The sequence below is a fragment of the Heterocephalus glaber genome, unplaced genomic scaffold (genome assembly GCF_053883595.1).
Source record: "Heterocephalus glaber isolate CG9 unplaced genomic scaffold, H.glaber_assembly_v1.0 deba00000122, whole genome shotgun sequence".
Taxonomy (NCBI): Eukaryota; Metazoa; Chordata; class Mammalia; order Rodentia; family Bathyergidae; genus Heterocephalus; species Heterocephalus glaber.
Genome location: NW_028258138.1, coordinates 55,368,350 through 55,385,005, shown reverse-complemented (window position 1 = coordinate 55,385,005; position 16,656 = coordinate 55,368,350). Strand labels below are relative to the sequence as shown.

The 16,656-nt window shown below is 35.5% G+C and overlaps 1 pseudogene; it reads right to left on the bottom strand.

Annotated features, from left to right (window-relative positions):
- Positions 1-12,006: 12,006 nt before the first annotated feature.
- On the bottom strand, positions 12,007-12,461 carry LOC101718592 (large ribosomal subunit protein P1 pseudogene; annotated as a pseudogene).
- Positions 12,462-16,656: the final 4,195 nt, after the last annotated feature.

Genomic DNA, 16,656 nt, shown 5'->3' with positions numbered 1-16,656 from the left:
AAATCTAACACTCAAAACTAGGGGGGAGCTCTCACACAATGACGTACCCAGAACCCCAGATGCATGATAAAGAGACAGCTACTCCTCAAATAGACCCTGCCTGCCACAGAACAGAGACAGCCTTCCCATCAGATCTGCAAAACTCAACACAGAAACAGAAGAGAAATGAGGGAACAAACCAGCGAGATGTCTCCAAAAATTCGAATGTAGATTGAAAGTAAAAGTATAGAGTATAGGAAACTATACTCTATGCAACAAGAGCCTGAAGGCAAACAGGAATAGCTATTCCAATTTCAGACAAAGTGGACTTCAAGTCAAAATTGATGATAAGAGCCAAAAAGTCATTAGGTATTAGTAAAGAGAACAACTCAACAAGAAGAGAACAATTGTAAATATATGTGGACCAAATTTGGGCACACCAAATTTCATAAAACACAACATTCTGGACATAAAAGGAAAAGTAAACACCAATAAATCATAGAAGGAGATTTTAATACTTGAACCATACCATTGAACAAATGGATCTAACACACATACTTAACAGTTTTGCACCCAAAAATATCAGAAAACACAGTCTTCCAAGAGGATCACAAAACTATCACCAAAATAGACTATATCTGCCATAAAACATGCATAAATAAATACAAAAAATTAAATAGTCTCTTTAATTCTATTACATTAAACTAGAAATCAGCAGGAAAAGAAACCACAGAAAGTACACAAACATGGTAATTAAACATTACATTTTTGAATAATCAGTGGGTTGCAGAATGATCTATTTGACCTTTGACGAAGGACTGAAAGTAAATACTGGAGAAAACATAGCCATTTTTACAAATGGTGCTGGGTAAATTGGTTATACACATACAGAAAAAAATGAATCTAGACATATATATCTCACTTCATACTAAAATCAATTAAAATGGAATAAAGATCTTGATATAAAATCAAAAACATTGAATTTGTTGGAAAATAAAGTAGGTAAATTACTAGAAGGCAGAGGCATATGCAAGGACTTCTGCAAGAGACCAGAGGAGAATTAAGGTCTAACTGACCTCCTCTGTGAGCACAAAGGAAAAAAGGCTGCACTCATAGGTGATTGCATATTAAGGAATAGTTAAGACAGCTGATATTAAGTTGTTTACCAGAGAATGTACTAATGGGTACTAGAAACCAGAGGAATCTTGTGTTACTTTGATTGCTGTATCCATATTTGGGTGAATGAAAGCAAGGTGAGCCAAAGGCTCAGGCTTCTCTGCCTACTAGAGATGAAAGACCCCTGGATGCTGACACATTAATTTGACTCCATGTTTCTCTTACATTCATCCTCATTCACTTTGGGTCAAGGAGAACAAAGTAGTAGGTCTAGGTCCCAGAACAAGGCTGGCTGGGTGATGGGTGAGTTGGCTACAGACTTCCTGAACAGAACCCCAGTTGTACAATTAATAATGCCAAGAATCAACAAAGGGGATTATATCCAATTTTAAAACTTTTGCACAGCAAAAAAATAAATCAACATAGTGAATAAATAGCCTATTGTTGAGGGGAAAAAATGCCAGGTACTTCTCTGATAGAAGTCTAATATCTAGAAAATACAAGGAACTCAAAAAAGTTAGACCTCAGAATACCAAAATACCAAAATACCAAAGAATCAATTGAAAAATGGACAACTGAAGCAGATAAATACTTCTCAATAAAAGTAGTACAGAAGATCACTAAGTATATGGAAAAAGCTTCATCATTTTTCCTATAGGGTTAGTACCCTCAAAACAGTACTGAGATTCTATCTTACTCCAGTAAGAAGACCCCAGTAGAAATAACAAATGCTAGAAAATATGTGGAGGAAAAGGAATTCTACATTGTTGGTGGAAATGTAAACTAGCACAACCATTATGGAAATGACAAAGATTCCTCAAAAAACTAAAAAATAGAAATTACATTTGGCCCAGGCATACTTCTCCTGAGTGTCTTCTGGAAAGATTAAAAGTCATCATATTATAGAGAAACATGGATACCCATATGTATAGTTAAATTATGAAAATTCACAATAGTTAAATTATGAAAACAGCTTTGATGCCTATTAATAGATGAATAGACAAAAAATGTGGCATAAATACAGAGTAAAGTTTTACTCTGTCATAAAGAAAAATAATTTGAGTTTTATAGAAATGGATGGATCTTGTGAACAAAAATTAGGTGACATAAATCAGACATAAAAGATGACATAATTCAAAATATAAAAATTTAAAGTGAAAATAAAAGACAGATTGTAGAAAACAGAGAGGTAGACTTTCTTTAGATTGGGAATGGAATATGGAGAAAGGAGAAACAGTAGAGGGAATGAGGAAAGATAATTATATATAGAAAATAAATTAAAAATTAAAAATAAAAATGAGCTATATTTGACTTATTCAAAATATGATTTATGTGAAAGAAGTGAAATAAGCAGCTGAATATGTCAATTATTAAAATAATAAGTTTAAAGATGACACAAATAAGGAGCTGAATGAATTAAGGAAGAAAATATAGGGTATAAAAGACCTTGTTAATAAAAAGATTGAGGTTATGACAAAGAATCAACCACAAATTCTAAAATGAAAACATCAATAAGTCCAATAAAAATCTCAATTGAATGTCCAGGTGGTAAGCAAGATGAATTAGAAGACAGTATATCAGGACTTTAAGACAAAGTAGTTGTACTAGAACTTTGAGTCAATAGTAGAAAAAGGAAAGTAAGCATTGAAAAGTTTAATCATGATCTCTTAGACACTGGAAAAGAGCAAATAAGATTTATTAGCCTTGAGGAAGGTGTGAGAATACAGGCTAATGGCATTAAAAAACAATCTGTTCATTGAAATTATTGGCAAAAAAATTTCTAAATCTGGCAAGTGAGATAGATACTCAGGTAAATTAAGTATTTAGAATTCCAAATAGACATTTAGAACCCCAAATAAACACAGCGAGAAAATTCCAAGACATATCATAGTCAAAATGCAAAAGACTCAAAACAAAGGATATTAAATGAGATAAGAAAGGTGTCCAATCAACAGCAAAACCATGAAAATAACAGCGCACTTCTCAGGAAAATTGAAGGCCACGAGAGTTTGGGATAAAGTCTTTTGAGCCTGAAAAGGAAATATTTACCAACCCAGACTGCTATATCCTTCATGGTTGCCCTTAAAAGTTGAAAAAGAAATAAAGACCTTCCACAATAAAGATCAAGAAATCCATTGCAGAAAATACTTAAAGAACCCTAACCACAGATAATATTGATAACAATAATAAGACTAAAGGACAGAAGAAATCTCAGTGGGAGAGTAGTTACACAAATGAGACATACAAATGAATCAAACATCGGAAATTCCACAAAACATCAGGTATTAATACTAACATTTCAATAATAACACTATGTATATAGTCTTAATTCCTAAATTAAAAGACACTGGCTGGCACTTTGCTTCAAAACCAGCAACCCTCTATATGTTGCCTTTAATAGACACTTTATCTACAAAGACATACATACACTGAAAGTGGAAGGATGGAAAGTGATAATCTAAAAATCAGGAACCTAAAAGCAAGCAAGTGTAGCTGTACTTATACCTGACAAATGTTACTTCAAACTAAAAATAGTCAGAAGAGACAAAGAAGCTCACTACATATTGTTAAAAAGATAAATTCACCAAGAACAGATAACAAATGCAAATATCTATACACAAAATGTTGGCATTTGATGCATGTATATTTGCATAAAACAAACAATACTTGACATACATGGAGAGGGACCCAAATCCAATAACACTTGGGGAATATACTATCCCACTCTCACAAACAGGTAAACCAGGGAAAAGTTCAACAAAGAAATATCAGAGTTAAACTATACTATAAATCCAATGGAATTAACAGATATGCATAGACTGTTTCACACAGCAATAGTAACATGCAAATTCTTTTTTAACAGGCCATGAACCTTTCTCCAAAGTAGACCACATTTTAAGCAATAAAGCAAAACTCAATAAATAAAAAAAGAAAAATCTCATACATCCTATCAGATCAAAATGAGTGAAATGAAAGTAGAAATCAACAGTAAAAGAAACTAAAAAAATATGAAGAGACTGAATAATAGACTGTTCAACAATCAGTTGGTCCCAGGAGAATTCAGGAGAAAATTAAAAAATTCCCCAAATTAAATGATAATGGAAACACAATATATTAGAATTTACAGGACACAATGAACACAGTTCTAAGAGGGAAGTTTATAGTAATGAGTGACTATAATGGAAAAACAATGTAATCCCAAATAAGCAACATAATAATGTATCTCAAGGTCCTAGAAAAAAAAAAAAATAAAACACGCCCAAAGCCAGTAGAAGAAAAGAAATAATAAACATCAGAGTGAGAATTAATAAAATTAAGACTAAAAATATATAAAAGGATGAATGAATCAGAGTTGATTCATTGAAAAAATAAATAAAATTGTTAAACACTTTGCCAAACTTACCAAAGAAAAGAAAACACACATTAATAAAAGTATAAATTAGACCCTGACCCCAGCAGCTGGGGCCCACAGACCAGGCAAAGGCTTGCCTGGTAAAAAGCTGCACAGGCACACAAGAAACAGCCAGAGGCCTGCCCCAATACCATTGGTAGGTGCATCCAAACCCTAGTGAGAACCCTGCTCAGACACCAGCAACTGGGGTGCAGAGCCCACAGCCAAAGGCCCTCCCAGAAAACAGCTATGCATGAGGGCCAGCCCCAGCCAGAGGCATGCCCAGACACCATCCGAAGTGTGCACAGGCTCCTGCCAGAACCACTCAGAGACATGAGGACAGCACAGGAATCCAGAAGGAAACCATTTTGAACTAGGAATTGGTGCAGTAATGAGCAGCAGAGAAAAGGCCACTTGGTGGCTTGCTGAGAATTGAAGAACACTGGGGGAGTAAAAAGTCATCTCAACAAAGGCAGAGCAGGCTGCATCTGCTGAAATGAGAAGACACATAAATAAGTCTCAAAACCAGACTTCCATATCACCAAAGGCAAACCCAAAGGGCAACGAGATGAAAGAATCTGATACTCAACCACCTGGACTCCCTGAACTGGCAACAAAAGAGGATCTGGAAAAAATGAAATCAGAAATAATTTCTCAGATAACAACAGAGATTGTGTCCATAGTGCAAGACATGATTAATAAATCTAGAGCAGACACAGATAAAAAAAATAGAGGACCTAAGGAAGATGATAGAAACCCAATATAGGAAACAAGTAGAATCCATAAAACAGATGCAGATTTCTATAAGATTAAAAACTCCATTGAAAGTTTATGGAGCAGAAGGATCCAATGTGAAGACAGAATTTCATGTATAAGAGACAGGATTGCAATTAGTGACCAGGAAAAGAAAAAATTCTTAAAAATAGTAAGGGACAAAGAGAAATCAGTCCAGCAGCTGCCTGATGATGCAAAGAAAGATAACATAAGACTGATCAGAGTCAATGAAGAAACAGGAGAGAGTTCAAATGACATTAAAAAAACTGTTCACAGAAGTAATAGAAGAAGACCACCACCCCCAGTGTTGAGGAGCACAGCAGCCCCCCGTGCTGAGGAGGGGAGCATTCTGGGATGCTGTTCAATCATACCCAGGACTCAGGAGGAACCTTCCAGGATGCTATATTACCAGCCCCAGCATCAAGGAGCACAGCAATCCTCAGCACCTAGGAGGTGAGGCACATGGGCACCAGCAGCACACATCCTCCCCAACCCCTGCCCATACAAATGAGAAGACACATAAACAAGTTTCAAAACCAGACTTTCAAATCACCTAAAGCAACCCCAAAGGGAAACAAGATGGAACAATCTGATATTCAATCACCTGGACTCCCTAGACTGGCAACCAAAGAGGATCTGGAAAAAATGAAATCAGAAATAATTTCTCAGGTAACAGCAGAGATTGTGTCCATAGTCCAAGACATGATTAATAAATCTAGAAAGGACACAGATAAAAAAAATACAGGAGCTGAGGAAAATGATGGAATCCCAACATAGGAAACAAATGGAATCCATAAAACATATGCAAACAGATTTCCAGAAGATAAAAAAACTCCATTGAAGGCTTACAGCAGAATGAGCCAATGTGAGGACAGAATTTCAGATATAGAAGACAAGATTGCCATTAGTGACCAGGAAAAGAAAAATTTCTTTAAAATAATAAGGAACCACAAGAAATCAATCCAGCAGCTGCTAGATGATGCAAAGAAGGATAACATAAGAATGATCTCGGAGTCAATGAAGAAACAGGAGAGTGCAGATGACATAAAAAAACCTGTTCACAGAAGTGACGGCAGAAAACTTCCCAAGCAGGGGAAAAGAACTTGACATACAGATAAGTGAGGCACATAGGACTCCAGCTAGCCTTGATTTTTTAAAAAATGTACAAATAGGCATATAATAGTTAAGGTTCCAGAAATCCAACAGGAGAACAAAATTCTACAAGCAGTCAGAGAAAAGAAAAAAATCACATAAAAGGAAAGCCCATCAGAATCACAGCACACTTCTCAATGCAAACCCACAAGGCAAGAAAAGCTTGGAGTGTCATATTTCAAGCCCTAAGGGAAAATAGCCTCCAACCCAGACTGATGTACCCTGCAAAACTATCTTTCAAAATTGATGGAGAAATAAGATACTTTCATGACAAAGAGTACCTTAGGAACTTCATGAATACCAAACCAGCACTCCAAAAATTTTAAACAATATGCTAGAAAAAGACAATGAGGACCACAACCCCAGGATTCCCAGAAGAATGAATCCATCAGGCACCACAAGAAATTAAATGCAAATGGGGAGGATCCAACAAGAGGAAAAGCACATGACAAGGTTAAATCAATACATATTAGTTATAACCGTCAATGTTAATGGTCTCAGTTCACCAATCAAAAGAAATAGACTGGCAGAATGGGTCAAGAACCAAGACACAACAATGTGCTGCATACAGGAAACACACTTACTTCAAAAAGAAACTCATAGACTGAAAGTTCAAGGGTGGAAAACAATGCTCCACATGACAGGAACCCCAAAAACAGCCAGAGTAGCTACCCTCTTTGCAGATCAAATGGATTTCAGTTGAACACTGATTAAGAGAGACAAAGAAGGGTACTACACCCTTATAAAGGGAAAATTGCAAGAGGAAGAGATGACAATCATAAATATATATGCACCAAATACTAAGGGATGTGAAAAATCAAACAAGCACTAATACAGTAGTAGTGGGGGATCTCAATACCCCACTGTCACAGATAGATCAACAAGACAGAAAATAAACAATGAAATACTAGAACTCAATCAAACTCCTGAAAAATTGAACTTAACAGATGTTTACAGAGTGTTCCAATCTACAAAATCAGAATACACATTACTTTCAGCTGCACATGGGTCACTCTCCAAAATAGACCACGTACTTGCTCATAGAACATGTTTAAGTAAATGCAAAGGAATTGAAGTTATTCCCAGTATATTATCAGATCATAGTGCGATGAAATTGGAGATCAATATCAAAAGAGAATGCAAGAATTCCATAAACACATGGAAATTGAGCAACACACTTCTGAATAACCAATGGGTCACAGAGGAAATTAAAGAAGAAAGCAGATAGTTTCTGCAATGAAATGAAAATGGCAATACAACATATCAGAATCTATGAGACACAATGAAAGCAGTCTCATTAGGGAAATTCATAGCAGTGAATACTCATATTAGGAAAACAAAGTGAGATCAAATAAACAACCTAATGATGAACCTCAAGCTTCTACATAAAGAAGAGCAAGACAAACCCAAAGTTCATATGAGGGAGGCAATTATAAAGATCTGAGGAGAAATCAATGCAATGGAAACTAAGAGAATGATACAAAAAAATCAATGAAGCAAAGAGTTGGTTCTTCAAAAGAATCCACAAAATTGACAAACCCTTAGCCAACCTTATCAGAAAAAGGAAAGAAAAGGCACAAATCTATGCAATTAAGAATGAAAAGGGTGAAGTTACAATGGACCCAGTAGAAATCCAAAGGATCATCAATACCTACATTGAGAACCTATACATTAATAAGATGGAAAACAAAGTAGAAATGGACACATTCCTAGATACATATGAATTCCCAATGTTGAATGAAGAAGACCTAAAAAATTCTAAACAACTCAATATCAATCAACAAAATGAAAATGTAATTAAAACTTACCAATTATGAAAAACCTGAGTTCTAATGGCTTCACTGCTGAATTCCACAAGACATTTAGTGAAGAACTATTTGCCACTACTCTTTAAACTCTTCAATGAAATGGAAAGGGAAGCAATACTCCCAAATTCATTCCTGGAAGCAAGCATCACTTTGATCCCCAAACCAAAGAAAGATCCAAAGAAAAAAGAACTATAGGGCAATCTCACTAATGAACATACATGCAAAAATCCTTAATAAGATACTGGCAAATAGAATGCAGAAGATCATCAAGAAGATCATACACCCTGACCAAGTGGAATTCATCTCAGGGATGGAGGGATTGTTCAATATATGCAAATCAATAAATGTACTATACTATATTAATAGAGCCAAAAACAAAAACCATATGATCATCTCAATAGATGCAGAAAAAGCATTTGACAAAATCCAACATGCATTCATGATAAAAAGCCTACAAAAAATTGGATTAGATGGTCTCTACTTTAACCAGATAAAAGCCATCTATGAAAAACCAACAGCCAGTATCACTAAAATCAGGAACAAGACAAGGATGCCCAGTATCTCCACTCCTGTTTAATATAGTTTTGGAAACATTAGCCACCATAATTAGACAAGAGAAAAAATGAAAGGAATAAAGATAGGAAGCAAAGAAGTTAAATTGTCATTATTTGCAGATGATGTGATACTCTATATAGACTACTCCAAGAACTCCACCAAAAGTCTTCTAGGCTTAATAACCAAATTCAGTAGAGTAGCCAGACACAAGGTCAACACACAAAACTCAATGGCTTTCTTGTACATTAATAATAGACTCACTGAGAGAGGAACTGGAGAAACAACTTCCTTCACAATAGCATCCAAAAAATGAATACCTAGGAATCAATCAAATGAAAGAGATCAAAGACCTCTACTCTGAAAATTATCATTCTGAAAAAAGAGATTGAAGAGGATAGCAGAAAATGGAAAGACATTACTTACTCCTGGGTAGGAAGAACCAATACAGTGAAAATGGCATTACTTCCAAAACTGCTATATAGATTCAATGTAATATCAATTGAAATTCCAACAGAATACTTTGCAGACCTTGAGAAAACAATCCAAAAATTTATTTGGAACCAGAAGAGACCTAGAATATCAAAAGCAATTCTAGGCAACAAGGTAGGGGTTATTACAATCCCCAACTTGAAACTGTACTACAAAGCTACTTTGTTAAAAATAGCATGGCACTGGCAAAGAAACAGACCTGAGGATCAGTGGAACAGATTAGAAGATGCAGAAACAACTCCAGACACATTCAGCCATCTTATCTTCAACAAAGAAGCCAAACACCCTCACTGGAGGAAAGATAGCCTCTTTAATAAATGGTGCTGGAAAATTGCCTTTCAACTTCCCAAAGGTTAAAACCAGACCTATATTTCTCAGCATGTACTAAATTAAAATTGAAATGGATTAAAGATTTATATATTAAAACTGAAACACTAAACCAGCTGGAAAAGTGGTTAGGTCGAACTCTTGAAAGACATTGGCATAGGAAAAGATTTCATGAACAAAACCTAGGTTGCATGTGAACTAGCACAAAGAGTCAACAAGTGGGATCTCTCCTTATTAAAAACCTTCTGCACAGCAAGAGAAACCACCAACAGCATGAAGAGACAACCCACAATTTTGGAAAAAACTTTTACCATCTGTTCCTCAGACAAATATCTACTATCTAGAATCTATAAAGAACTTATAAAAATCAGACCTCTCAAATTTAAAGAACTAATCCAAAAATGGGCATCTGAAATGAACCAGACATTTCTCAGACAAAGAAGTAGACATAGCAACTAAACATGAAAAAATATTCTACATAGCTGGTCATTCAAGAGATGCAAATGAAAACAATGCTGAGATTCCACTTCACCTCAGAAAGAATAGCTGCTATCATGAAATCAACCAATAACAGATGCTGGTTGTGTTGTGGGGAAAAAGGAACACTTCTTCACTGTTAGTGGGAGTGTAGACTCATGCAACCACCATAGCAATCATTATGGAGATACTTCAAAGAACTAGGATTAGAGTTCCCATTTGACCCAGCTATTCCCCTGCTGGTTATCTTCCCAAAAGAATTAAAAGAATCATACCACAGCAATATGTGGACACCCATGTTCATAGCAGCACAGTTTGTAAGAGCTGAAATTTGGAAACAGCCCAAATGCTCATCAACTGGAGACTGGATAAAGAAAATGTGTTTTTTTTATAAAATGGAGTTCTACTCAGCCTTGAAGAATGAGAAATTAGAGACTTTTATAGCCAAATGAATGCACATTGAGGTAATATTCTTAATCGAAATAAATAGGACATGTATGCGCAAATACCGAATAGTTTTTCTGGTGTGAGAAACTGAAAGTGTAAATAAGGATCAAAAGGTATAATAGCTAAGGTGAAATAGGAAGAAAAAGTGCAAAGGGGAATGGGGAGTGGGAGGGGTAAGGGAAAGGCAAGAAGGGACTGGAATTAACATGACAAAATTTAAAAATGGAAACAAAATCTATGTAAATAGGGAGGGGTGGAGGGGTTGAAGGTAGGGCAGGGAAATGGGGAAAAAATAAGAACCAAGATATATTATGTAAAGGTACAAATTTCCAATGATGAATGTCGTTATATTATATACTCAAAATGTACCAATAAAACCAATTTTCAAAAATATAAAAATAAAATTACAAACTAAAAAATTGAAATTAAATGAAACACCACTGAAATCCATAGCATTTTTAGAAATCAAAACTTTTAGAAATTTTGACGTTATACACTAATAATTTGGTGAATCTAAAAGAAATAAATTCTTAACACACATTACCTACCAAGATTAAACCAAGAAGATATTAAAATACTTAAATAGACTAATAACAAGAAATGAAATTGATGCAATAATAAGAACTCTTGTCAACCACAGCACAGAGCCCAATGGATATTTTTATCTTTATTTTTTATTAGTGTATGATTACCCTGCATAATGATCACATTCAAAATGATCATGAGGAATTTTGACCCATACATAATGTATCTTAATTCTTTTTCCCCATTTCCCTTTTTCCTATCCATTCTCTTTTTTTAAATCCCTTTTTTCTTCCCACTCCTCCCTCTTCCTTGTTCCCCTTCCCATTTGAACAAGCTTTTCCTACTTCCTCATATCTATCCTCCATTTTGCTCCTTATTTACACTTTGGGTTTCTCACACAAGAGAAACAGTGTGATATATAAACTCGTGTGTCTGATTTTTTTCACTTAAGATTATGGTCTCAATATGCATCCATTTACCTAAAAATGTCTCAAACTTATCCTTCTTCTTAGCAGAGTGGTACTCCATTGTGTATAAATATCACATTTTCTTTATCCATTTATCTGTTGATGGGCACATGGACTGCTTACAAGATTTAGCTATTTTAAATTGTGCTGCTATAAATATGAGTATACATGTATTACTGTAGTATGATGCTTTTAGCTCTTTTAGGAAGATATATAGAAGAAGAGCTGGATTGAATGGAATCTCTAGTTTTAGTTTTAGTATATGTGCTACTGAAGTGAGCATTCTAGTTTTAGTTTTTTGAGGAATCTCCATATGGATTTCCATAGTGGCTGTACTAATTTACACTCCCACCAATAATATAGAAGGACAGGACCCAATGGAGTTACTGATGAATATTACTAGACCTTTAGAGAAGAACTCATAATTGTGCTCCTCCATCTTTCCCCTGAAGTAGAAAGGCAAGAATATTTTTTTTCTTTTAAACTGTTCAGTTTTTAATTGAACATGTTACAAAATGAGGTTTAGTCAAAAAGACCAAAGCCCATGTCGTCATCAGACTCCTCAGATTCTTCTTTCTTTGCTTCTACCTTCTTCTCCTCAGCTGGGGCAGCAGCGGTGGAGAAGGCAGGGCCTCCCGCAGGTGCAGCACCAGCTACAGGAGCAGGGCCACCAGTCACTACATTGCAGATGAGGCTCCCAATGTTGACATTAGCCAGGGCCTTTGCAAATAAACCAGGACAAAAAGGTTCGACATTGACACCAGCCGCTTTAATGAGGGCATTGGTCTTATCCCCCGTGACTGTCACCTCGTCGTGCAGGATAAGGGCAGAGTAGGTGCAGGAGAGCTCGGAGACGGAGGCCATGGTGCGGGCTGCCGGGCACGGTGCTAGTTGCCGGGTGAAGTGAGAGCCTCACCTCAATTCAGCCTTAGCTCCCTCCGAAGAACAGAGCACCTTGGCAGCAGCTGAGGAAAAAGCGAATATTTCTAAATTTAACCAGTGAAGCCAGTTATACCCTGAGATTAAAACAAGGTAAAATCTTAACACAAACAAAAACAAAATAAAAACATAGACCAATCTTTTTGATGAATGCACATACAAAAATCCTCAATAAAATCCTGGCAAACAAAAATCTACAACACATTGAGAAGATCATTCACACTGAAGTTGGTTTTACCCTGGGGATGCAAGAATGGTTCAACATATGTAAGTCAATAAATGTAATACAACATAAGTGTAATCAAGAACAAAAATCACACAATCAACTCCTCAGACATCTTTGAGAAAATCAGACATCACTTCATGATAAAACCTGTGATGAAACTGTGTATAGAAAAGTCTTACCTCAAATTGATAAAAGACATATATGACAATCCCACAGGCAGCAGCATATTGAAAGTGGAAAAACTGAATGCATTTCCTCTAAGATCAGGAAGAAGATAGGTGCGTCCTCTCATGATTCTGTTTCAATATAGTACTTACAACTTTAGCCACAGCAATCAGACAAGAGAAAAAAATACAAATAGAAAAGGAAAAAGTTAAATTTTCCCTGTTTTCATATATGATTCTTTGCATAGAAGATCCCAAAACCCCACCAGAAAACTTTTAGACCTGATAAAGAAATTTAGCAAAGTGCGAGGATACAAAATCAACACCCAAAAACCAAATGTTTGTATGCTACACCAAAAATAAGCCCACAGAGAAATCAAGAAAGCAATTTCTTTCATAATAGCTTCAAAAAACAAAACAAAAACTCTAGAAATCAATAAACCATAGAGCTAAAGATCTGTAGAATAATAATTACAGAATACTGAAGAAAGAAATTGTAAAGGTACAGTATAAGAAAATATAAAGACCTCCCTTGCTCGTGGATTGGCATAACTAATATTGTTTAAATGACCATATTGCCAAAAACAATATAAAGAGTCAATCCAATTCTGTTTAAAATACCAACAACATTCTTCACAGAGCTAGAAAAAATAATTCTGAAATTCATATGGAATCATAAAATATCTAGAATAATCAAAGCAATACTAAGCAAACAGTAATTCTGGAAGCATCCCAATATAAGATCTCAAGTTATACTACAAAGCCATAATTTTAAAAAACATGTAATTGGCACAAAAACAGAAATATAGAGCAGTGTTATAGAAGAGAAGACATAGAAAGAAACCCATGCTCTTACAGCTATCTTTGAAATATGATGCTGGGATAAATGGATACCCATATGCAGAACACCGAAACTAAATCTCTATCTGTTATTTTGCACTAAAATCAAATGAAAATGTATCAAAGACCTGATAAAACACCAAAAACTTTGACACTCCTGGAAGATAACATAATGAAAACACTTGAAGCCATAGACACAGGTAAAGACTTCCTAAATGGGACTTCAATTTTTCAGAAAGTGATAACAAAAATAATCAAATAAGATTACATCAAATGAAAAAGCCTCTACACAACAAAGAAACAACAGAGCAAAGAGACAATCTACAGAATGTGAAGAAAAATCTTTGCCAGATACTCTTCTGATGAGGATTGATATACAGAGTATAAAATAACTCAAACAACTTCACAAAACAAAAAAAGACAATAAAAATGTGCAAATCATCTGAATAAGCACTTCTCAAAAATACAAATAATCAATACATATATAAAAATATTAAACAAGTTTTAGTCATTTGGAAAATGCAAATCAAAACTACATCCAGAATCTGTTTCACGCTAGGCTAAGTGATGAATTAAAAAAAAAAAAATCAATGAATGTTGGCAAGCATGTGGGGGAAAATGAATCATCCTATTTTGTAGGTAGAAATGTAAAGTAGTACAACCATTATGGAAATCAGCATAGCAAATCCTTAAAAACTAAACATACTATTTGATCTAGCTATATCATTCCTGAATACATTCTGAAAAATATTAGGCATATTATAGCAATCCGTATATACTCATGTTTTTAGCTATGAGATGCTCAATAAGCCAAGCTGGGCAAAAAGCCTAGATACCCATCAACAGATGAATGGATAAAGAAAACACAGTAATTATACACAATGGAATATTATTCAGCTTTTAAAATAATGAAATAATGTCATTTTTAGGAATCAGAGGTCATTATGTTAAGTAGAAGAAACCAGACTCCAAAAGTTAAATATCACTTGTTTCTCTTATATGAGAATCTCAAAATATAAGCAAATAAAATACGAGACATATGATGTATGCATATACCAATTCCCCCAAAAAATCACTATTTTGAATTACAAAAGTGCACTAATTTTTTTTAAAAAAGAACATTTTAGCACCACAATAAAGAGTTTGGATCATGTTATTGGGTAAAAGAAAGCCTCCGATGACTTTTAAACCAGGAGGAAATAATTGGGTTTGTATTTGGCTGAGGGGGAGGGAGGCAATCTTACAGAAACATGAAAAATAGATGGGGGTAAAGAATGCAAACAACTCAACAAATCAGTAGGTTCTTTGGTGAGGTAAGCAAGTAATGATGAAGGCTGGAACTAATGCAAGTGTAGTGGGAACACATGATAAAAATTGAATGAATATAAAGCCAATTGATAGGACTAATGAATGACTGGGAAGGAGGAAACACCTGAACCACTGCCCTATGGTATGGACCTGAGGAATATTCTATAGGTTGTACCTATGAAATAAGGAAGGAAAAATCAAAATCTAAGTGCACAGTTCCACCAACACATCATTTCCAAGAGGCTCAGTGAATAAGCTGAATCTTTGTACAAGGTCACTGTGCCAAAGCCACAGGATTTAGAACGAAGATGTGGATCAGAGATTTCCCCAGAGCTGCTGACAAATTGCCCTAGGATCTTTTCAATCCTATTTAACAGGGGGGACAAAAAGGGAGACAGAATTAACTCCCTATAATCATAAACAGTAGATTTTGAGTCTGTTGCTATAAAATAATGATAAAGTAATGAAAGAGTGATGTGGGAATGGAAGACAAGCAATGATAAATTGCTAGAGAATACGAACATGAAAAATAACATTATTTTGCCTCTCCTGAGAAGGAGACATTCATATGAGATTAGACATGCAAGAATTTTGTGAGGCCATGTAAATGCCTTTGGAGGGAAAAGGATAGGGACCAGGGTTGAGTAGGAAACGTTTTACATTAGAGCTCTGTTTTAAGAAAGTTCTAGTCAAACTGAATCGGACTCTCTGACACAAAGCATCTTGGGAAGAGAAGGGGTCATGCTCAGCATGGGAGGCAAATGGGTTGGGGGTTGAGGTGTAGGTGAAAGGAAATGTGCATAAGGACAGCAGCTGGTGCTGTCAGCCAGCTGCACACTCCGTAGCAGGAGACATGAGCATGGCCTTGCTGTGTCTGCCACAAGGACACCAGGGGATCAGAAATTCTGAGTAGAAAAAGGCAAAAACAAGAGGAACTAAAAATGTAAAAGCTTCAAATGTAGGAAGAAAGAGAGTTTTAGGGAAGAAGATATAATCATCTAATATAGGTTTTAAAATCCTGAAATTTATTTGGTTAATCTTTTTACCATTTGGCCACATAGTATGTCAGATGGCATTCCTAATCTATACTACATATTTCTACTTCAGACACATCTTTTATTTTTAATTTTACTCTATTGCCAGTAAAACACTGGGCAGTAAATTTTCTGATATGTTATTCTAAATAAGAATCAAATACTTTTTTTCTTCTTTACACCAGATGCCTAAGTTACAGAACATTGGATTTCCAGGCGCTACATTGCCAAACTAATTTTGGAAACCTCTTCCTAAATACCTCTCTTTAAAATTCATATTATTATTATTTTTCCATATGTGGTGATCATGGAAGTGTGTCCAATGAGATCTTCCTTCAAGAGAACCTATGGCTGCAAAGATAGTAGACTGACAGGCTGCAGCTACCACAGCTTCAGATCCATCTCAGCATTGACACCAGAGAAACCTTCCTCCGGAGCTTTATTTCCTCAGTGACTGGACATGGCACAAAAATTACAGTCATGCAGGACCCCTCTGATGGACAGCTGTGCTCTAGGGCTGCCCCGTTCTCTAGACAAGATTTTTTTTCTGCGTTGTGCTGAAGCCTGTAACTTGTCCAGACAATCTTCGTTCCTGAGAAAGATGCGAACTTGACACTTAGAATGGATGTATCTGGGCT